A 23,135-nucleotide genomic window follows, 5' to 3' on the forward strand; every position below is an offset into this window, starting at 1 on the left:
TGTGAGGTAAGTGTGTCCCGGAGCAGTGTGAGGGGAGTTTGTCCTGGAGCAGTGTGAGGGGAGTGTGTCCCGGAGCAGTGTGTGGGGAGTGAGTCCTGGATCAGTGTGAGGTAAGTGTGTCCCGGAGCAGTGTGAGGGGAGTGTGTCCCAGAGCAGTGTGAGGGGTGTGCGTCCCAGAGAAGTGTGAGGGGAGTGTGTCCCGAGCAGTGTGAGGGGAGTGTGTTCCGGAACAGTGTGAGGGGAGTGAGTACTGGAACACTGTGATGGGGGTGAATCCCAGAGCCGTGTGACGGGATGAGTCCCGGAGCATTGTGAGGAGAGTGAGTCCCGGAGCAATGTGAGGGGAGTGAGTCCCAGAGCCGTGTGAGGGGAGTGTGTCCCAGAGCAGTGTGAGGGGAGTGTGTCCCGGAGCAGTATGAGGAGAGTGAGTCCCGGAGCAGTGTGAGGGGAGTGAGTCCCGGAGCAGTGTGAGGAGAGTGAGTCCCGGAGTAGTGTGAGGGGAGTGTGTGTCCCGGAGCAGTGTGAGGGGAGTGAGTCCCGGAGCAGTGTGAGGGGAGTGAGTCCCAGAGCAGTCTGAGGGGAGTGAGTCCCAGAGCAGTGTGAGGGGAGTGAGTCCCGGAGCAGTGTGAGGAGAGTGAGTCCCGGAGTAGTGTGAGGGGAGTTTGTCCCGGAGCAGTGTGAGGGGAGTTTGTCCCGGAGCAGTGTGAGGTGAGTGAGCCCTAGAGCAGTGTGAGGGGAGTAAGTCCCGGAGCAGTGTGAGGAGAGTGAGTCCCGGAGTAGTGTGAGGGGAGTTTGTCCCGGAGCAGTGTGAGGGGAGTGAGTCCCGGAGCAGTGTGAGGGGAGTGAGTTTCGGAGCAGTGTGAGGGGTGTGAGTCCCGGAGCAGTGTGAGGGGAGTGTGTCCCGGAGCAGTGTGAGGGGAGTGTGTCCCGGAACAGTGTGAGGGGAGTGTGTCCCAGAGCAGTGTGTTGCGAGTGAGTCCTGGATCAGTGTGAGGGGAGTGTGTCCCGGAGCAGTGTGAGGGGAGTGAGTCCCGGAGCAGTGTGAGGGGAGTGTGTCCCAGAGCAGTGTGAGGAGAGTGTGTCCCGGAGCAGCGTGAGAGGAGTGAGTCCTGGAGCAGTGTGAGGGGAGTGAGTCCCAGAGCATTGTGAGGGGAGTGTGTCCCGAGCAGTGTGAGGGGAGTGTGTCCCGAGCAGTGTGAGGGGAGTGTGTCCTGGAGCAGTGTGAGGGGTGTGTGTCCCAGAGCAGTGTGAGGGGAGTGAGTCCCTGAGCAGTGTGAGGGGAGTGTGTCCCGAGCAGTGTGAGGGGAGTGTGTCCTGGAGCAGTGTGAGGGGTGTGTGTCCCAGAGCAGTGTGAGGGGAGTGAGTCCCTGAGCAGTGCGAGGGGAGTGTGTCCCAGAGCAGTGTGAGGAGAGTGAGACCCAGAGCAGTGTGAGGGGAGTGCGTACTGGAACAGTGTGAGGGGAGTGAGTCCCGGAGCAGTGTGAGGGGAGTGAGTCCCAGAGCAGTGTGAGGGGAATGTGTCCCGGAGCAGTGTGAAGGGAGTGAGTACCGGAGCAGTGTGAGGGGAGTGAGTTTCGGAGCAGTGTGAGGGGAGTGTGTCCCAGAGCAGTGTGAGGGGAGTGAGTCTCGGAACAGTGTGAGGAGAGTGAGTCCCGGAGTAGTGTGAGGGGAGTGTGTGTCCCGGAGCAGTGTGAGGGGAGTGAGTCCCGGAGCATTGTGAGGAGAGTGAGTCCCGGAGCATTGTGAGGAGTGTGAGTCCCTGAGCAGTGTGAGGGGAGTGTGTCCCGGAGCAGTGTGAGGGGACTGAGTCCCGGAGCAGTGTGAGGGGAGTGTGTCCCGGAGCAGTGTGAGGGGACTGAGTCCCGGAGCAGTGTGAGGGGAGTGTGTCCCGGAGCAGTGTGTGGGGAGTGAGTCCTGGATCAGTGTGAGGGGAGTGTGTCCCAGAGCAGTGTGAGGGGAGTGTGTCCCAGAGCAGTGTGAGGGGAGTGAGTCCCGGAGCAGTGTGAGGGGAGTGAGTCCCGGAGCAGTGTGAGGGGAGTGAGTACCGGAGCAGTGTGAGGGCAGTGAATACCGGTGCATTGTGAGGGGAGTGAGTCCCAGAGCAGTCTGAGGGGAGTAAGTCCCGGAGCAGTGTGAGGAGAGTGAGTCCCGGAGCAGTGTGAGGGGAGTGTGTTCCGGAGCAGTGTGAGGGGTGTGTGTCCCGGAGCAGTGTAAGGGGAGTGAGTCCCGGAGCAGTGTGAGGGGAGTGTGTCCCAGAGCAGTGTGAGGGGAGTGTGTCCCGGAGTAGTGTGAGGGGATTGTGTCCCAGAGCAGTGTGAGGGGAGTGTGTCCCGGAGCAGTGTGAGGGGAGTGTGTCCCAGAGCAGTGTTAGGGGAGTGTGTCCCGGAGCAGTGTGAGGGGAGTGTGTTCCGGAGCAGTGTGAGGGGAGTGTGTCCCGGAGCAGTGTGAGGGGAGTGTGTCCCAGAGCAGTGTGAGGGGAATGTGTCCCGGAGCAGTGTGAGGGGAGTGATTACCGGAGCAGTGTGAGGGGAGTGAGTTACGGAGCAGTGTGAGGGGAGTGTCTCTCAGAGCAGTGTGAGGGGAGTGAGTCCCGGAGCAGTGTGAGGGGAGTGTGTCCCGGAGCAGTGTGAGGGGAGTGTGTCCCAGAGCAGTGTGAGGGGAGTGTGTCCCAGAGCATGGTGAGGGGAGTGAGTCCCAGAGCAGTGTGATGGGAGTGAATCCCGGAGCAGTGTGAGGGGAGTGAGTCCTGGAGTAGTGTGAGGGGAGTGTGTCCCGGAGCAGTGTGAGGAGAGTGAGTCCCGGAACAGTGTGAGGAGAGTGAGTCCCGGAGTAGTGTGAGGGGAGTGTGTGTCCCGGAGCAGTGTGAGGGGAGTGAGTCCCGGAGCATTGTGAGGAGAGTGAGTCCCGGAGTAGTGTGAGGCGAGTGAGTCCCGGAGCAGTGTGAGGTGAGTGAGCCCCAGAGCAGTGTGAGGGGAGTGAGTCCCAGAGCAGTGTGAGGGGAGTAAGTCCCGGAGCAGTGTGAGGGGAGTAAGTCCCGGAGCAGTGTGAGGAGAGTGAGTCCCGGAGTAGTGTGAGGGGAGTTTGTCCCGGAGCAGTGTGAGGGGAGTGAGTCCCGGAGCAGTGTGAGGGGAGTGAGTTTCGGAGCAGTGTGAGGGGTGTGAGTCCCGGAGCAGTGTGAGGGGAGTGAGTCCCGGAGCAGTGTGAGGTGAGTGTGTCCCGGAACAGTGTGAGGGGAGTGAGTACCGGAGCAGTGTGAGGGAAGTATGTCCCAGAGCAGGTTGAGGGGAGTGAGTCCCAGAGCAGTGTGAGGGGAGTGTGTCCAGAACAGTGTGAGGGGAGTGAGTCCCGGAGCAGTGTTAGGGGAGTATGTCCCAGAGCAGTGTGAGCGGAGTGTGTCCCGGAGCAGTGCGAGGGGAGTGTGTCCCAGAGCAGTGTGAGGAGAGTGAGTCCCAGAGCACTGTGAGGGGAGTGAGTCCCGGAACAGTGTGAGGGGAGTGTGTGTCCCGGAGCAGTGTGAGGGGAGTGAGTCCCAGAGCAGTGTGAGGGGAGTGAGTCCCGGAACAGTGTGAGGGGAGTGAGTCCCGGAGCAGTGTGAGGGGAGTGTGTCCCGGAGCAGTGTGAGGCGAGTGTGTCCCGGAGCAGCGTGAGGGGAGTGAGTCCCGGAGCAGTGTGAGGGGAGTTTGTCCTGGAGCAGTGTGAGGGGAGTGTGTCCCGGAGCAGTGTGTGGAGAGTGAGTCCTGGATCAGTGTGAGGTAAGTGTGTCCCGGAGCAGTGTGAGGGGAGTTTGTCCTGGAGCAGTGTGAGGGGAGTGTGTCCCGGAGCAGTGTGTGGGGAGTGAGTCCTGGATCAGTGTGAGGTAAGTGTGTCCCGGAGCAGTGTGAGGGGAGTGTGTCCCAGAGCAGTGTGAGGGGTGTGCGTCCCAGAGAAGTGTGAGGGGAGTGTGTCCCGAGCAGTGTGAGGGGAGTGTGTTCCGGAACAGTGTGAGGGGAGTGAGTACTGGAACACTGTGATGGGGGTGAATCCCAGAGCCGTGTGACGGGATGAGTCCCGGAGCATTGTGAGGAGAGTGAGTCCCGGAGCAATGTGAGGGGAGTGAGTCCCAGAGCCGTGTGAGGGGAGTGTGTCCCAGAGCAGTGTGAGGGGAGTGTGTCCCGGAGCAGTATGAGGAGAGTGAGTCCCGGAGCAGTGTGAGGGGAGTGAGTCCCGGAGCAGTGTGAGGAGAGTGAGTCCCGGAGTAGTGTGAGGGGAGTGTGTGTCCCGGAGCAGTGTGAGGGGAGTGAGTCCCGGAGCAGTGTGAGGGGAGTGAGTCCCAGAGCAGTCTGAGGGGAGTGAGTCCCAGAGCACTGTGAGGGGAGTGAGTCCCAGAGCAGTCTGAGGGGAGTGTGTCCCGGAGCAGTGTGAGGGGAGTGAGTCCCGGAGCAGTGTGAGGAGAGTGAGTCCCGGAGTAGTGTGAGGGGAGTTTGTCCCGGAGCAGTGTGAGGGGAGTTTGTCCCGGAGCAGTGTGAGGTGAGTGAGCCCTAGAGCAGTGTGAGGGGAGTAAGTCCCGGAGCAGTGTGAGGAGAGTGAGTCCCGGAGTAGTGTGAGGGGAGTTTGTCCCGGAGCAGTGTGAGGGGAGTGAGTCCCGGAGCAGTGTGAGGGGAGTGAGTTTCGGAGCAGTGTGAGGGGTGTGAGTCCCGGAGCAGTGTGAGGGGAGTGTGTCCCGGAGCAGTGTGAGGGGAGTGTGTCCCGGAACAGTGTGAGGGGAGTGTGTCCCAGAGCAGTGTGTTGCGAGTGAGTCCTGGATCAGTGTGAGGGGAGTGTGTCCCGGAGCAGTGTGAGGGGAGTGAGTCCCGGAGCAGTGTGAGGGGAGTGTGTCCCAGAGCAGTGTGAGGAGAGTGTGTCCCGGAGCAGCGTGAGAGGAGTGAGTCCTGGAGCAGTGTGAGGGGAGTGAGTCCCAGAGCATTGTGAGGGGAGTGTGTCCCGAGCAGTGTGAGGGGAGTGTGTCCCGAGCAGTGTGAGGGGAGTGTGTCCTGGAGCAGTGTGAGGGGTGTGTGTCCCAGAGCAGTGTGAGGGGAGTGAGTCCCTGAGCAGTGTGAGGGGAGTGTGTCCCGAGCAGTGTGAGGGGAGTGTGTCCTGGAGCAGTGTGAGGGGTGTGTGTCCCAGAGCAGTGTGAGGGGAGTGAGTCCCTGAGCAGTGCGAGGGGAGTGTGTCCCAGAGCAGTGTGAGGAGAGTGAGACCCAGAGCAGTGTGAGGGGAGTGCGTACTGGAACAGTGTGAGGGGAGTGAGTCCCGGAGCAGTGTGAGGGGAGTGAGTCCCAGAGCAGTGTGAGGGGAATGTGTCCCGGAGCAGTGTGAAGGGAGTGAGTACCGGAGCAGTGTGAGGGGAGTGAGTTTCGGAGCAGTGTGAGGGGAGTGTGTCCCAGAGCAGTGTGAGGGGAGTGAGTCTCGGTACAGTGTGAGGAGAGTGAGTCCCGGAGTAGTGTGAGGGGAGTGTGTGTCCCGGAGCAGTGTGAGGGGAGTGAGTCCCGGAGCATTGTGAGGAGAGTGAGTCCCGGAGCATTGTGAGGAGTGTGAGTCCCTGAGCAGTGTGAGGGGAGTGTGTCCCGGAGCAGTGTGAGGGGACTGAGTCCCGGAGCAGTGTGAGGGGAGTGTGTCCCGGAGCAGTGTGAGGGGACTGAGTCCCGGAGCAGTGTGAGGGGAGTGTGTCCCGGAGCAGTGTGTGGGGAGTGAGTCCTGGATCAGTGTGAGGGGAGTGTGTCCCAGAGCAGTGTGAGGGGAGTGTGTCCCAGAGCAGTGTGAGGGGAGTGAGTCCCGGAGCAGTGTGAGGGGAGTGAGTCCCGGAGCAGTGTGAGGGGAGTGAGTACCGGAGCAGTGTGAGGGCAGTGAATACCGGTGCATTGTGAGGGGAGTGAGTCCCAGAGCAGTCTGAGGGGAGTAAGTCCCGGAGCAGTGTGAGGAGAGTGAGTCCCGGAGCAGTGTGAGGGGAGTGTGTTCCGGAGCAGTGTGAGGGGTGTGTGTCCCGGAGCAGTGTAAGGGGAGTGAGTCCCGGAGCAGTGTGAGGGGAGTGTGTCCCAGAGCAGTGTGAGGGGAGTGTGTCCCGGAGTAGTGTGAGGGGATTGTGTCCCAGAGCAGTGTGAGGGGAGTGTGTCCCGGAGCAGTGTGAGGGGAGTGTGTCCCAGAGCAGTGTTAGGGGAGTGTGTCCCGGAGCAGTGTGAGGGGAGTGTGTTCCGGAGCAGTGTGAGGGGAGTGTGTCCCGGAGCAGTGTGAGGGGAGTGTGTCCCAGAGCAGTGTGAGGGGAATGTGTCCCGGAGCAGTGTGAGGGGAGTGATTACCGGAGCAGTGTGAGGGGAGTGAGTTACGGAGCAGTGTGAGGGGAGTGTCTCTCAGAGCAGTGTGAGGGGAGTGAGTCCCGGAGCAGTGTGAGGGGAGTGTGTCCCGGAGCAGTGTGAGGGGAGTGTGTCCCAGAGCAGTGTGAGGGGAGTGTGTCCCAGAGCATGGTGAGGGGAGTGAGTCCCAGAGCAGTGTGATGGGAGTGAATCCCGGAGCAGTGTGAGGGGAGTGAGTCCTGGAGTAGTGTGAGGGGAGTGTGTCCCGGAGCAGTGTGAGGGGAGTGTGTCCCAGAACAGTGTGAGGTGAGTGAGTACCGGAGCAGTGTGAGGGGAGTGTGTCCCAGAGCAGTGTGAGGGGAATGTGTCCCGGAGCAGTGTGAGGGGAGTGATTACCGGAGCAGTGTGAGGGGAGTGAGTTACGGAGCAGTGTGAGGGGAGTGTCTCTCAGAGCAGTGTGAGGGGAGTGAGTCCCGGAGCAGTGTGAGGGGAGTGTGTCCCGGAGCAGTGTGAGGGGAGTGTGTCCCAGAGCAGTGTGAGGGGAGTGTGTCCCAGAGCATGGTGAGGGGAGTGAGTCCCAGAGCAGTGTGATGGGAGTGAATCCCGGAGCAGTGTGAGGGGAGTGAGTCCTGGAGTAGTGTGAGGGGAGTGTGTCCCGGAGCAGTGTGAGGGGAGTGTGTCCCAGAACAGTGTGAGGTGAGTGAGTACCGGAGCAGTGTGAGGGGAGTATGTCCCAGAGCAGTGTGAGGGGAGTGTGTCCCGGAGCAGTGTGAGGGGAGTGAGTCCCGGAGCAGTGTGAGGGGAGTGAGTCCCGGAGCAGTGTGAGGAGAGTGAGTCCTGGAGCAGTGTGAGGGGAGTGTGTCCCGGAGCAGTGTGAGGGGAGTGTGTCCTGGAGCAGTGTGAGGTGAGTGAGTACCGGAGCAGTGTGAGGGGAGTGTGACCAGAACAGTGTGAGGGGAGTGGGTCCCGGAGCAGTGTGAGGGGAGTGTGACCAGAACAGTGTGAGGGGAGTGAGTCCCGGAGCAGAGCGAGGGGAGTGTGTCCCGGAGCAGCGTGAGGGGAGTGTGTCCCGGAGCAGCGTGAGGGGAGTGTGTCCCGGGGCAGTGTGAGGGGAGTGTGTACTGGAGCAGTGTGAGGGGAGAGAATACGAAGCAGTGTGAGGGGAGTGAATAAGAAGCAGCGTGAGGGGAGTGAGTCCCGGAGCAGTGTGAGGGGAGTGAGTCCCGGAGCAGTGTGAGGGGAGTGAGTACCGGAGCAGTGTGAGGGCAGTGAATACCGGTGCATTGTGAGGGGAGTGAGTCCCAGAGCAGTCTGAGGGGAGTAAGTCCCGGAGCAGTGTGAGGAGAGTGAGTCCCGGAGCAGTGTGAGGGGAGTGAGTACCGGAGCAGTGTGAGGGCAGTGAATACCGGTGCATTGTGAGGGGAGTGAGTCCCAGAGCAGTCTGAGGGGAGTAAGTCCCGGAGCAGTGTGAGGAGAGTGAGTCCCGGAGCAGTGTGAGGGGAGTGTGTTCCGGAGCAGTGTGAGGGGTGTCAGTCCCGGAGCAGTGTAAGGGGAGTGAGTCCCGGAGCAGTGTAGGGGAGTGTGTCCCGGAGTAGTGTGAGGGGAGTGTGTCCCAGAGCAGTGTGAGGGGAGTGTGTCCCGGAGTAGTGTGAGGGGATTGTGTCCCAGAGCAGTGTGAGGAGTGTGTGTCCCGGAGCAGTGTGAGGGGAGTGTGTCCCAGAGCAGTGTTAGGGGAGTGTGTCCCGGAGCAGTGTGAGGGGAGTGTGTTCCGGAGCAGTGTGAGGGGAGTGTGTCCCGGAGCAGTGTGAGGGGAATGTGTCCCGGAGCAGTGTGAGGGGAGTGATTACCGGAGCAGTGTGAGTGGAGTGAGTTACGGAGCAGTGTGAGGGGAGTGTGTCTCAGAGCAGTGTGAGGGGAGTGAGTCCCGGAGCAGTGTGAGGGGAGTGTGTCCCGGAGCAGTGTGAGGGGAGTGTGTCCCAGAGCAGTGTGAGAGGAGTGTGTCCCAGAGCATGGTGAGGGGAGTGAGTCCCAGAGCAGTGTGATGAGAGTGAATCCCGGAGCAGTGTGAGGGGAGTGAGTCCCGGAGCAGTGTGAGGGGAGTGTGTCCCAGAGCAGTGTGAGGTGAGTGAGTACCGGAGCAGTGTGAGGGGAGTATGTCCCAGAGCAGTGTGAGGGGAGTGTGTCCCGGAGCAGTGTGAGGGGAGTGTGTCCCAGAGCAGTGTGAGGTGAGTGAGTACCGGAGCAGTGTGAGGGGAGTATGTCCCAGAGCAGTGTGAGGGGAGTGTGTCCCGGAGCAGTGTGAGGGGAGTGTGTCCCGGAGCAGTGTGAGGTGAGTGAGTACCGGAGCAGTGTGAGGGTAGTGTGTACCGGAGCAGTGTGAGGGGAGTGAATACGAAGCAGTGTGAGGGGAGTGAGTCCTGGAGCAGTGTGAGGGGAGTGAATAAAAAGCAGTGTGAGGGGTGTGAGTCCTGGAGCAGTGTGAGGGGAGTGAGTCCTGGATCAGTGTGAGGGGAGTGTATAAGAAGCAGTGTGAGGGGAGTGAGTCCCGGAGCAGTGTGACGGGAGTGAGTTCCGGAGCAGTGTGAGGGGTGTGAATAAGAAGCAGTGTGAGGGGAGTGAGTCCTGGAGCAGTGTGAGGGGAGTGAGTCCCGGAGCTATGTGAGGGGAGTGAGAGTGCAGGTGTTGGTGATCAGAGTCCAAGATTGTGTTGCTGGAAAAGCACAGCCGGTCAGGCAGCATCAGAGGAGCAGGAGAATCGGGTAAAAGCCCTTCATCAGGAATGAGGCTTGTGTGGCGGTGGCTGCGAGATAATTGGGAGGGGTGTGGGACTGGGGGCAAGGTAGCTGTGAATGCGATAGGTGGATTGAAGTCGGTGCAATGGTGATAGGTTGGAGAGGAGGGTGTAATGAATGGGTGTGAAGGAAGATGGACAGGTCGGACAAGGTTCAGAGAACATCTCCGGGACACTCGCACCAACCAACCCCACCGCCCCATGAAAATAAATGGACCTCCAACGCATCTCATCCACTTCCCGCACCTCCGCCCTCGAACCCCATCCCTCCAGGCGCAACAAGGACAGAATCCCCGGTCCTTACCTTCCACCCCACCAACCTCCGGATACATCGCATCATCCTCTGCCATTTCCGCCGCCTACAAACAGACCCCAACACCAGGGATATATTTCCCTCCTCACCCCTCTCCACTTTCCGTAAAGACCATTCCCTCTGTGACTCCCTTGTCAGGTCCACAACCCCACCAAATCCCCTCCCCTCCCGGCATCTTCCCCTGACACCACGGGAATTGTAAAACCTGCGCCCACACCTCTCTCCCTCACCTCCTTCCAAGGCTCCAAAGAAGCCTTCCATATCCATCAGAGTTTCACCTGCACTTCCACACGTGTCATTGACGTATCCGTTGCTCCCGATGCGGTCTCCTCTACATTGGGGAGACAGGAAGCCAATTCACAGAGCACTTTGGGAACATCTCTGGGACACCCACACCAACCAACCCCACTGGCCCATGGCTGAATACTTTAACTTCCCCTCCTACTTCGTCGAGTACATGCAGGTCCTGGGCTTCCTCCCTCGCCATACCCTAGCCACCCGAAGCCTGGCACCCTCCAACCACACGGCATCAATGTGGATTTCACCATTTCCCCTGCCCGCACCTTCTCTCATTTCCAACCTCCCAATTCAGCACCACCCTCATGACCTGTCCTACCCATCCATCTTCCTTCTCAATGATCCGCTCCACCCTCCTCTCCCACCTATCACCATTACCTCCACCTCCATAACCCTATCACACTGTCAGCTTCCTTCCCCCCAGCCCCACCCCCTCCCATTTATCACACCACCCCCTCGACTCACAAGCCTCATTCTGATGAAGGGCTCTTGCCCGAAACATCAATTCTCCTGCTCCTCGGTTGCTACCTGATCTGCTGTGCTTTTCCAGCACCACACTCTCGACTCTGTACCTAAGGGTTGGCAGTGTCTGGAGAGAAAAAACAAAATTAACATTTCAAGTTCAGTGACCCTTCTTCACAACTCCTCACAGGAAGGGGATGTTCATACCTGGGGGGGGCTTCATCAACACAGAGTCCTGAAGAAGGCTGCCTGGTTTCTGATCTCTAGCATCCACGGTTCTTTTTGTATCTCAGGAGACGTGGGGAGGGGAGGGAACTACCTCTTAAAACAGAAAGTGGTTCATGTGTGGAATCAACTTCCAAAGGAAGTGGAGGATGTGAGCACAGTTACAACGTTTAAAGGATATTTGGATAAGTTCATGAGTAAGAAAGATTTGGAGGGATATTGGCCAAGTTTAGTTTGGAGTTATGGTCAGCATGGACTGGTTAGACCAAAGGGTCTGTTTTCATGCTGTATGACTGTATGACTCCGTGACTGCTTGCTTGCTGTCCCAGCACTCCCATCACTTAGTACCCAGCACACAGCTTCCCTGCCATTCCTTGACTTGCCTTTTAGCATTCTGCCCCCTTGGTCACTCTTTGAAAGCTCACGGTCCTTCTGTTTCGCTTTGCAGTTTCGCACAGACACAAAGCAGGGCGGTAGGTCATTGCTGGTCAGCAGCAGTCAGTCATGGGGGTGAACATGTCACTGAATGTCACTGTGTTAGGTCAATCCCACACCCACACTGTGTAACAGCTGCATATACACCAAACACACTGCATGTGCGGTGACAGGCTCAAGGTTTAAGAGCTGTGTTCCTCTGTCAGGTCCAGGGGAGACTCCTTGCATTCTGTAGGGCCAGGACAGTAAGTCAAGCTGCTATCAGCCTGGGGTCCTGAGCACAATCAGGGGGCCACTTGGGGCAGTGTATGTCTGGAGATCCATGCCTCCAAAGTTTGGGGAGTGAGCCCATGGTCATCTCTGTTAGCAATCTGAGGAGCCATGGGAAGCCAGTCAGGGAGCTGTACAGATATAAATCAGAGGGGTGGTCACTTGTCATTCAGGGCTGTTTGGCCAATTTTCTCAATCCTGCCCTGGGGACCGTCCACTAACAGTCAAGGAGGATGGGGACAGGTTATCAGGGGATGATGTGAGGGACGAAGACTGGGGAATCTAATTGTGTGGATTTGAGTCAAAATGCTGAGGGGGAGAGGGGATTATAATTGTGAAGGGGTGACAACTCGATGTATAAGGAGTTGGGGGAAGAGAGGATAGAGCATGGGAGGAATAGTGGTCATATTGAGCAGGGGAATACCATTGATGGTAAGCAACAGGCTGGCTTCCATTGGGATGGGTGTAAGGTGCCAAGATGGAGATGTTGATAAAGGGGTTGGATGGGGAGTTGGGGAGGTGTGAAGCCTAAGGGGTTGATTGGGAGCAGGAAGGAGATGTTCATGCATGGGGATCCATCAATGCAGAGAGGCAGAGCCTGAGACTCGCTGCTCGAGGAGCGACTGCTGTCATTCTCTCCTGTGTTGTAAATATCAGGTCACCCGCACATGACTGACCCTAGACCCCCCCCCCCCCCCTCCCACCCCCAAGCAGGTGCTCTGCGCCCAGCTCCTGAATGGCAGGCGAGCCCCAGGTGGTCAGAGGAAGTGCTTCAGGGATACCCTCAAGGCCTCACTGGCAAAGTGCAGCATTCCCACAGATATCTGCCCTCAGACTGTCCAAATTGGAAGGCGTAGAGCACTCCGGGACTTGCCATCAGGTCAAAGCAGAAGGTGGGCGGAAACAGCGAAAGGAATATTCTGTCACACCAACACCCCACCCACTCCTTCCTGTGCCCACCACCTGCCCCAAGTGTAACAGAGCCTGCAGTAGCCAGATCGGTCTGTATAGCCAGCTAGGGGCTCATCCTGACAGTGGAGAGAGGGGCCACCGATATTGATGATGAAATAACAAGTGCGCAATGAAGATGAAAATGTGCTGTGCACACACCCAAAGTGGGCAGGGTCAAGTGTTTCATTCTGTGTGGAGATGGGTTTTTGAGCGATGTGAGGCCCTTTGAAGGGTAATAGTACTCCCCAGGAGCAGAAACACACAGCTGGGAGCATGACATTCTCTGAGAGCCTTAAGCATTTGCCTTGTGTGTGTGCAGTCTTTATCCTACAGTGGAACCTGTTGCCATCGAAGGCCCAGGCAGTGCTCTGTGCATCCTGCCCAGAGGTAAGTGCACCCTCCGCAACATGAACACTCAGAGGGTTGAGGAGTGAGATGGCAGTGCTCTGTGAGGACACCCTTTGGGCGCGGTGAGTGGTTCCTCCTCCTGCTGGGTGCCTCCTGGTACCTCCTTTAACTCCTTGGTGAAGAAAGGGCATCTGGAGTGATCTTATCCACCTGTTGCTTTGCCATTGCGGCTGAGCGCCAATGTCTAGAGTGATGGAGTGCAGGACTGTGCTGTATACCCAGCGCTGGCTGAGTGTGCTGGATCTGGCTCTCTGTGGGACCTGCCAACCTTTCAGTCCAGAGGCTCATATACCCGATACAGCAGGGCCCTAACTGCCGTGCTGTGGCCCTGCGGCATTTCTGTCAGGTTTGCCCTGTGCCCACCAACCCAACACCCTGTGCCTACTCGTGTATTTGTAGGGAGCCACAATTTGGTGCCATGTGGGCAGGGTTCAACTGATGCCCAGTCTCTGGCTGCCCTCCAAGTGCCAGCAGCCTGGTCTGTCTCCCCTCAGCCAGCCTTGGTTGCTCCTGAATCTAATCTGGAAAAAAGAATACCCACCGAGGAGTCAGTGTCTGAGATGGTGAGGGTGTACAGGAGGCAGTCTTGCAGTCCTTCTCATGAGTGCTCTGTACTCTCCTCCTTTGATGTGGAGAAGAGCAGGTCTTGCAGGGTGACCTACTCACCGTGGGCGCTCTGCTGGCACCTGCAGGAGAGAATGTTGAGATCAAAGGGGTAAAGTTGCAGCCTGTTAACAGTAAACCTACACTGGGGTGATCAGAGAGCAGCACAACCAGGAATAATGCATCTTACTTGATTGTGGTGCTTGAAAAGCACAGCAGGTCAGGCAGCATCTGAGGAGCAGGAGAATCGACGTTTCGGGCAAAAGCCCTTCATCAGGAATGAGGACAAAGGGCTTATGCCTGAAACGTTGATTCTCCTGCTCCTCGGATGCTGCCTGACCGGCTGGGCTTTTCCAGCACCACACTCTCAATTCTAATTTCCAGCATCTGCAGTGCTCACTTTCACCCATCTTACTTGATCATCAACATAGAGGTTCCTGAGTCCCCACAGGAGCGGTCCCAGTCTTCACCAGCCAAAGCCAATATCCTTTCCTCATAGGAGGGAGTGAGCAATTGGAAATTGGACACCCTTCCACCCGTCCTGGTTCTTTCAACCCTGCAAGGGGTCATTTCCTCCTGCAACGAAAGAAAGGAAGGCAAGTGAGTGACATGGGAGTTGGTGGCATAGCTGTTAGCGCTGGTGCCGGTGGGGTACGGTTGTGAGATGACCCGAGTGAGGGAGTGAGTAGGCAACACTGAGGGCATGCAAGCTTTATATTCTGGTGAGGGTACAGGGTTGGGGGGTGCAGATAGGGTTGAAGGAGATAATTTGCGATGGGCAAGACTGAAAAAGTCCAGATACTGCAGGCCATGATGGGAATAGTATTGCACGTGCCTTGATCGGAGCTGGGTACAGTAGCAGAGACAGAGAAAGTGTAGGTAGCACAGAGAAGATGGTGACTCCTACCTTGGCAGAGTGAGAACATTACCCGAGAGTACTGGATGTTTCCCTAGACTGCTGACTCAAGTGGCAACCTTGGGATCAGAACGGTGGGATCTGACCTCGTTGGGTTGCTCTGCCAGTCCTGAGGGAAGACGACAACCCTCAGCTGCTCCAACCTATCCAGCAGAACCTCCATGTCCCAATGCAGAGCAGGGAGCCACCTTCCCGTTCTCAGCCATGCCTGACGTGCAGCCATTGCAGGGCAGTGCTCGGCTGAGTGAGCAATGGCCTTTCAGATATGGTGTGGTTTCAGGGATGTTGGATTTCTGATATCTTGACAGTGGCAAATGCTCCCGGCTTCAGATAGTGGGACAATTGGACAGTAGGGGCACCACAGAGGTGTAGAAGGTAGTGAATGAAGGCAGGTTGGGATGGTTGTGAGAGAAAACCTGTTAGGTCTTATTCCCTTATCGGATGTGAGCGTCGCTGGCTAGGCGTACTTATTGCTCATCCCTAGCTGCTCTTGAGAAGGTCGCAACATTGAATTTTTCTTACACTGCCTCCATGCCTAGTTTTTCCATCAGGATTCCCACCCATCCTCTGAGGACGACTTTGCCCACCTCCAACATACTCCATCCACTTGGACACCCCGTGCTGGTCTGTTACCCGCCCTCCATCTCTTCATCTCCAACTGCCGCCATGACATTGACCGCCTCAACCTGTCCAACTGCTTCACCCACTGCAACTTCCCGCCATCGCAACGCGCAGCCTTCCACTCCCTTCCCAAACTCACTATCCAACTAGCGGACAAGGGGGGTGCAGTGGTAATTTGGTGCACTGGCATCTACACCGCTGAGGCCAGATGCTGACTCATAGACACCTCTTCCTACTGCCCCCTCGACCACAGCCTCACCTCCCATCACCAAACCATCATCTCCCTGACAATCCACAACCTCATTTCCTCAGGGGATCTCCCAGCCATAGACTCCAACCTTATTGTCTGGAAATTCCACACCGTCCAGTTCTACCTCTTACTCAAAATTCACAAACCTGACTACCCCAATCGACCCATCATCTCCACCTGCTCCTATCTCACCAAACTTATCTGCTCATATTGACACCGTCCTGTCCCCCTTGGTCCAAGATCTCCCCACATACATTAGGGACACCATCCACGCCCTCCAGGACTTTAGTTTCGTTGCCCCCCCCCCCCCCCCCCCAACACACCCGCCAATGCCTTATCTTCACCATGGACATTGAATCCCTTTACACATCTATCTGCCACGATGATTGCCTCCAAGCACTCCATTTCTTCCTCTCCCGCCGACCCAACCAGTCCCCCTCCACAGACACACTCATTCGATTGGTTGAACTGGTCCTCACCCTCAAGAACTTCTCCTTCAAATTCTCCCACTTCCTTCAGATTAAAGGTGTAGCCATGGGCCCCAGCTATGCCTGCTTTCTCTTCTGGAACATGGAACAGTCCATCTTCCGTAGTTACATTGGCACTATTCCCCACCTTTTCCTCCACTACGTTGATGACTGTATTGGAGCCACCTCGTGCTCCCATGAGCTGGTTGAATAGTTCATTACCTTCATGAATACCTTCCACCCTGACCTGAAGTTCATCTGGACCATCTCAGACACCTCCCTCCCCTTCTTGGACCTCTCCGTCTCCATTTCCAGCGACCAACTCAACATGACAACTACTTCAAACTCACCAACTCCCACAGCTGCCTGGACGACATCTCTTCCCACCACCCCCTCCTGTAAAAACACTATCCTTTATTCCCAATTTCTCCGCCTCCACTACATCTGCTCCCAGGAGGAGCAATTCCATTCCAGAACATCCCAGGTGGCCTCCGACTTCAAGGACTGCAATTTCCCCTCCAACGTGGTCAACAATGCCCTCCAGTACATCTCCTCCACTTCCTGATCTCTGCCCTTGAACCCCACCCCTCCACCTCCTGGTCCTCTCCTTCCACCAATCTCCGGATACAACGCATCATCCTTTACCATTTCTGCCACCTACAGTCAGACCCCACCACCAGAGATATATTTCCCTCCCCATGCCTTTCAGCGTTCTGCAGAGACCATTCCCTCCGCGACTCCCTCGTTAGGTTCTCGCCCCCCTCCCCAACCATCCCTCCACACCTGGCACCTTCCCCTGCCACCACAAAGGGTGTAAAACCTCTGCCCACACCTCCCCCCTCACCTCATCCCTCACCTCCATCCAAGGCCCCATCTTTCCACATCTGACAGAGATTTTCTTGGACATCCACCCACCTTATCTACTGTGTCCGTTGCTTTTGATGTGGTCTCCTCTACATTGGGGAGACAGGACGCCAACTCGTGGAACGTTTCAGAGAACATCTCTGGGGCATTCACACCAAACAACCTCACTGCCCTGTGGCCAAACACTTCAACTTCCCTCCCATTCTGCCAAGGACACGCAAGTACTGGGCCTCCGCCAGCGTCAAATCAAAGCCACGTGATGCCTGGAGAAAGAATGCCTCATCTTCCACCTTAGGACCCTCCAACCATACAGGATCAACGTCGGCTTCACTAATTTCGTCATCTCCCAGCTTCCCACCTCATCCCAGATCCAAACCTCCAACTTGGCACCGCCATCTTGACCTGTCCTACCTGTCCATCTTCTTTCCCACCTATCCACTCTAACCTATCACCATCACCCCCCTACCTGTTTCTACCTATCGCCTTCCAAGCTACCTTCCTCCCAGTCCCACCCCCTATTTGTCTGTTAGACTCCTTCCCAACCCTCACATTCCTGATGAAGGGCTTATCCCCGAAATGTTGACTCGCCTGCTCCTCAGATGCTGCCTAATCTGCTGCACTTTTCCAGTGCCACACTGTTTGACTCTGATCTCCAGCATCTGCAGTCCTCACTTTCTCCTTGGGAAGGTGGTGGTGAGTTGCTTTCTTGAGCTGCTGCAGTCTATGTGTTGTAGGTAGTTCCACGATCCCATTACGGAGGGAATTCCAGGATTTTGACCAAGCGACAGTGAAGGGACACCGAGATATTTCTAAATCGGGATGGTGAGTGGTTTGAGGGGGCATTGAAGGTGATGGTGTTCCCATATATCTGCTATCATTTGGAGAGAAATCCTCTGAGAAACATGAGGAAAATAGCACTTTGCCAAAATATGGTAAGATTCAGCCCAAAGTATTTAGTCATGATCACATATTTTGTTTGTGGGAGCTTGCTGTGAGAACATTGGCTGCTGTATTTCCTGCTGCAGTGACTCATCTCCAAAGTTTGGTTCTTAAGTATTCTGACAGTCATGGGAGATTCTACGTAAAGGCAAGATTTTCTTTCTCTTCTCTTCATATTTAAGCTTGAAGAGTAAAGTCCACACTTATTGACCAGTCTTATCATAATACTGAAAGATATGTGTCTAAATTGGACAATATGGGTTTCAGTGTCATGCAGCTCTTAGACTGTGTTGGGCATCACAGCAGAAACCCAATCCAGTCAGTATCAGACATCCAAGCCAAACAGCCTGAATTTCAGTCAGGAAATGGAATCTCTTCAATTTCTATTCCCCACACCAGCTTGCGTGCCACTGAGGTCATTCATGACACCTCTGTCCTATCTGAGAACTGCTCAGAACACAACCAAGATGGTCTACTTCCACATCAATTTTGTCAAATGGGGGACATATTGCACATTAGCCAATAGTCACTATGCTGCATTAAGGCGACCATTCTCTGCCAGCCATGCTTTGTATCATGTGAACACAAAGTTCTTTCAGTACTTTGGAACCTGACCCATTGATTATCTGAGGTAATGATTAGCCAAGAGCCTTCTTGTGAATCATTCACCAGATAAAACAGACAAACCTTCTCATCTCAGAGTCGAGACTAATGCAGCAGCAAATACGTCCCCACAAGTAGCAATGACTTTGATGATCTATCATAGGGCTTCTCTGCGCTAGTCTTAGGTGAAGTTCAATACCAGCAATTTCTTCATGGTTAAAGATATTGCTCTAAACTTCCCTCCTATCATTTCTTGACCTCTGCTGGTGATTGACCCCTTTCTGACTGAGCTAGGTGACCATAGTCTCAGCAATAAGTGTTATAGAGTCAGAGAGTCAGACAGCATGGAAACAGTCGCTTCAGTCCAACCAGTCCATGCTGCACATGATCCCAAACTAAGCTAGCCCAACCTGCCTGCTCCTGGTGCATATCCCTCCAAACCTTTCCTATTCATTTATGTATCCAAATGTCTTTTAAATGTTGTAACTGTACCTGCATCCACCACTTCCTCAGGAAGTTCATTCCACATGGAAACCACCCTCTGTGTAAAAAATATGCCCCTTGTACCTTTTTTAAATCTCTCTCCTCTCACCTTAAAAATGTGCTCCCTCGTCTTGAATTCCCCCTTCCTAGGGAAAAGACAACTATCGTTAACTCTATTGATTTGGCTATTCTGTCATGATGTGCATTACAGGTGAGCCCAAGGTTTAACTGATAGACCTATATAAGACCTATTCTAAGTCATTTGACAAGCGGTGTTCTATCCCATTGTACACCAGCCTGGGAAGATTTTTCTTCATCACAGTATTACTGAATTAGCAAATCTTGAGGTTCTAAGCCCAGATCGCTTCTGTTGATAGTTAATAAAAAAAAGAGGCGCTGTGCAGCACTGTGTGTGTGGATTTTATTGGTCACCACATCCTTTGGGTCTGGGCAGGTATCACGAAATAGTGTATTTTTCAATCCGGGGCTTTATAACATTGAAAGGGATGGACAGAAAATCAAAGATTGGCACAATCCTGGGCATTACACTCATGGTATGGACCATGGACAATGCAGCAGGAATTTCATCCCACCACTGACTGATCGAGATCATCGCCACCACCACTGCCCCAGCTGAGTTATGGAAATACCCAAAATAGAAATGGTGGAAACATTCAGAAGAACTTATCGATGCAGTATTGCTCGGAGGACTCTTAGACGGAGAAATGCATATAACACACAAATGAATGAATATCTTTCTTTGTTCATGTGATGTGGGCATCACTACCTGGGACAGCTTTTATCACCCATGGGGCAGTTATGAGTCATTAGTGTGGGTCTGGAGTCACATGCAGTCTAGACCAGGTAAGGCCAGCACTTTCCCTCCCTAAAGGACAGAAGTGAACCAGATGGGTTCTTACCCAACAACCAATCCGTGGCCATCATTAGCCTCTTAGTTCCAGATTTTTATTGAATTCAAATCCCACGATCTGCTGTAGCAGGAATTGAGCCCAGTTCCCCAGAACATCACCTAATCCTCTGGATTAATAAACTAGCAATAATACCACTAGGCTATCACTCCCTCTTATGCAATTTATATAGATTGCAAATGAAATAGAAACTATTTGATCATTGGAACCTTTCACCTTATATCATTCCCTTAGGAATGGGTTGAATTAGATCCTTTGGGGTAAGGTTTGGCCTTCCTACTTTGTTGATGTGCATACCGAGAAAGAAAGCCATACATTTACATAATGAATTAAATTATCTCGGGCTGCACCAGAGAGCTTTAAAGCCATTAAGTTTTTTTTTTAATGTAGCTGTTGTTAAAGCCCATTTGTGCTCAGCAAGCTCCCACCAACAGCAGTGAAATAAATATCAGGCATTCTGTTGAATTAAAGCTGCGGGAAATAAACTCAAGAAATGCTGGAGAAACTCAGTAGGTCTGGCAGCATCTATGGAGAGAGAATCCAAGTTAATATTTCAAGCACAAAAAAAACCTGAAATTGCTGGAAAAACCCAGCAGGTCTGGCAGCACCGGCGGAGAGAAATCACAGTTAATTTTTCAGTTCCAGTGACCCTTCTTCAGAATGTGGGTCACTGGACCCGAAATGTTAAGTCTGCTTTCTCTCCACAGGTGCTGCTGAGTTTTTCCAGCAATTTCAGCTTTTGTTTCAGAGTTCCAGCATTGGCAATTCTTTCGGTTTTTTTTTGTTATTTAGTATTTGGCTCTTGTCTGGAGCAGCTACTCTGTTTTTCAATGATGTTGGTTAAGGAATAGATAATAGCCAGGGTAGCAATGGAAAACTCACCTACTCTTGTTGAAAACAGTCTGATGGGGGCTTTGAGGTCCTCTGGAGAGGGCAGATGCGGGCTCAATAAAATGTCTGATCTGAAACACAGCACCTCTGACAAAGTCAATGTTTACCAATAGCCAACAAGGCGAAAGAGGTACACCTACACTGGATTTGGCTTTGAACCACTATCTAACACCCCTTTCTTTTGATTCACTCTCTAAAGTGCATTAGTCACATGATTAGTTGTTTTCTTGTTCAGGTAACTTAATGTACCATGTGATTAAACATTCACAGGAACAGGCCGCCAGGGAGTGGGAAGAATGGCTGAATTCAATTTCAGGTTTTCATTATCAGATGCCCTACAGTATGGAAACAGGCCCTTTAGTCCAACAAGTCGACACTGACCCCCCGAAGAGTAACCCATTCTGACCCATTCCCCTACCCTATATTTACCCTGACTTATGCACCTGACACTACGGGCAATTTAGCATGGCCAATTCTCCAAACCTACACATCTTTGGATTTTGGGAGGAAACCAGAGTAACCCACACAGACACGGGGAGAATGTCACACAGACGGTTGCCCGAGGCGGAAATCGAACCCAGGTACCTGGCACTGTGAGGCACTGAGCCACCATGACATCTCATGTGCAGGAAGGCAACTCAAAGTATGTTGCCTGAAGGAAGACAAAACATAAGTATTGGTGCAATGGAAAAGAGGGAGGAGTAAAAAACAGGCTTTCATTTTAATAGTGCCTTTCATGACTTCATGACATCACAAAGCACTTCAAGCCGTTAAGGGACTTTTAACACATGGACATATCGATAATGTAGCAGAGCCCTGGTTTTTCCATTCACCTGACCACAGTTTCACATCCAGACCCCACTCTATGAAACTTCCTATTCAATGAAAGAGTACTGTCATCTCTGGTGGTTTCACATTAGTCTCCTTGTAGCAATAGAAAACAATAAATTTGACATTGTGGGGACAGAAGAGGATGCGGTGTAGTTAATTTTTAACATCTGAAAGCTCTTCTCTCTTCTTTCTGTTCAAAGTCTAAATGTGAGCAGTAATTTCCTAGCACAATACATCATACTATTTACAGTTACCAAGAACCAACACAGTGAATTCAATGATCTGAAGATGGAGTAATCTTTAACCCTTTGAAATCCCTTTCGCTTTATGCCCTTTGTTTGTGACTCCACTAATGTTATGCTTAAAGCCTTTTTAATAGCTTGGACATGTTGGGTAACAATTGGTAGGTCTTACCAGCTTTTCAGGCATGCATTGGGTACAAAATTACCAATTAAATGGTCAGATGTCCTGTGGATAATTTGTACAATGGTTGATCCAATCAGTAAATTGTGGGGCACAGTTGTTAGGTCCCTTCAATGTGTTAAAAGTATCTACAACCTATGGAAAAACTGCTTTTCAAAATTAGTTCCCAAGGATTCCTTGCAGTCAGCAGGTGTAGGTAACTCTGAGACACTAATCCATACATCTGTCTTTTTAATCGCTACATAATCTGTGTTGTTTGAAGGATCAGGTTTCTCAAGTTTTCCTTGACTCTGTTCAGAACGCAAAGGTAACTAATTGGCCTCCTTCTTCCTTGTGCCATATTAGAATGGTCCATAGCTTGACAGTCCAACAATGTTTTACTCTCCAGTTTACCTCCCCCCTACAGGGAATCTACCAGGCCTTTATCACTTGCCTAGAACACCATTGAGAATGGGAAAATAACATTGCACAAATTACAACTCCAGTGCAATAGCTCCTTGAATTGTCGCATCACAAATCTAAGCACCAATGCTGCCATTCTGAGTCTTGAAATTTTAATTAAGCCACTGTACCCGCAGGGTTGGTAGCAGGCAAGTTTAGGATTGACAGGTTAACAGTGAGCAGGCTGGCTGTGAACTGGAATTGCTTAAACTAAGAGTATTTCACAAAGAAATGAAGAGACAAAATAAAGGACAGTTTTATTGAGAGATTGAACGGAACTAGCAGGAAAACAACTCGATGAAATGTGATACAGATCTTACATGAGATACGATGTGCAGGTTAGGTGAATTGGCTATGCTAAATTGCCCATAGTGATCAGGGATGTGTAGGTGCTTTGGTCAGGGGTAGGGGCATTCGGAATGTAGGGTGGAAGAATAGGTCTGGGTGGGTTACTCTTCGGAGGGTTGGTGTGGATTTGTTGGGCCGAAGGGCCTGTTTCCACACTGTAGGGATTCTGTGATTCTATGACTCATAAATAGAGAGAATTGAATAGAAAGTTAAAGAGAAATGTTAGAAAGGAATTGAAACACAGCTACAGAAAGAGAATTAATTAGTTTTGCTCAGGTGAACTATTTTATTATCCGTCTGAGGTGACCGCAATTGGATATATGTATGGTAAAGGTACAGTGATGGACAGCTCCAATTAAAATATCCATTATTTTTTTTTTTACATTGTATAATGCTCCTGTCATTATGATCAAGTATACTCTGTCTCATCTTGGGGAACGCTGAGGGAGAACTATTAGTTTGAAACCATTGAGTTTATGGTTCTGTTAAAACAGCTGAAATATCAACATGCCAAGTGTTTGAAAGCTAGTGTTTACACATTGTAACATCAGGCCTTAACAATCTTTTGAAAATTTGTATGCTGTAAACCTCTCTGCTATTGAGTCATTCTTTGCTTTGTCCTTGCTAATTCAATCAAGGATTGACCTTCCACATTATCTCGTCTCTATCCAGCCTCAGAGAGTTTTTTTTTTCTTCAAATGTCCCAGTCTCCATTTCAGAAGTGGACCTTATGATTAGAAACTGACCTAACTTGGTTGAAGCTTTAAAATATAAAGATGGAGCACTGTCTCTGTCAAATAGATGTGACCAAGTCAACCTCTGACCTCACAGGAACGGAATTACATTAGATCCATGGCTGATACTTTCAAACTGATTGAATTCAGGGAAACTTGCCATTTCCCAAGGATTACAATTCATTTGAAAAGTACAAAGTTAAAAATCATACAACATCAGGTTATAGTCCAACAGGTTTAATTGGAAGCACTAGCTTTTGGAGAACTGCTCCTTTATCAACCATCTAATGAAGGAGGAGTGCTTTGAAAGCTAGTGTGCTTCCAATTAAACCTGT

The sequence above is a fragment of the Chiloscyllium plagiosum genome, unplaced genomic scaffold (assembly GCF_037043375.1).
Source record: "Chiloscyllium plagiosum isolate Xiang-an unplaced genomic scaffold, Cpla_swu_hap1 HiC_scaffold_13, whole genome shotgun sequence".
Classification (NCBI taxonomy): domain Eukaryota; kingdom Metazoa; phylum Chordata; class Chondrichthyes; order Orectolobiformes; family Hemiscylliidae; genus Chiloscyllium; species Chiloscyllium plagiosum.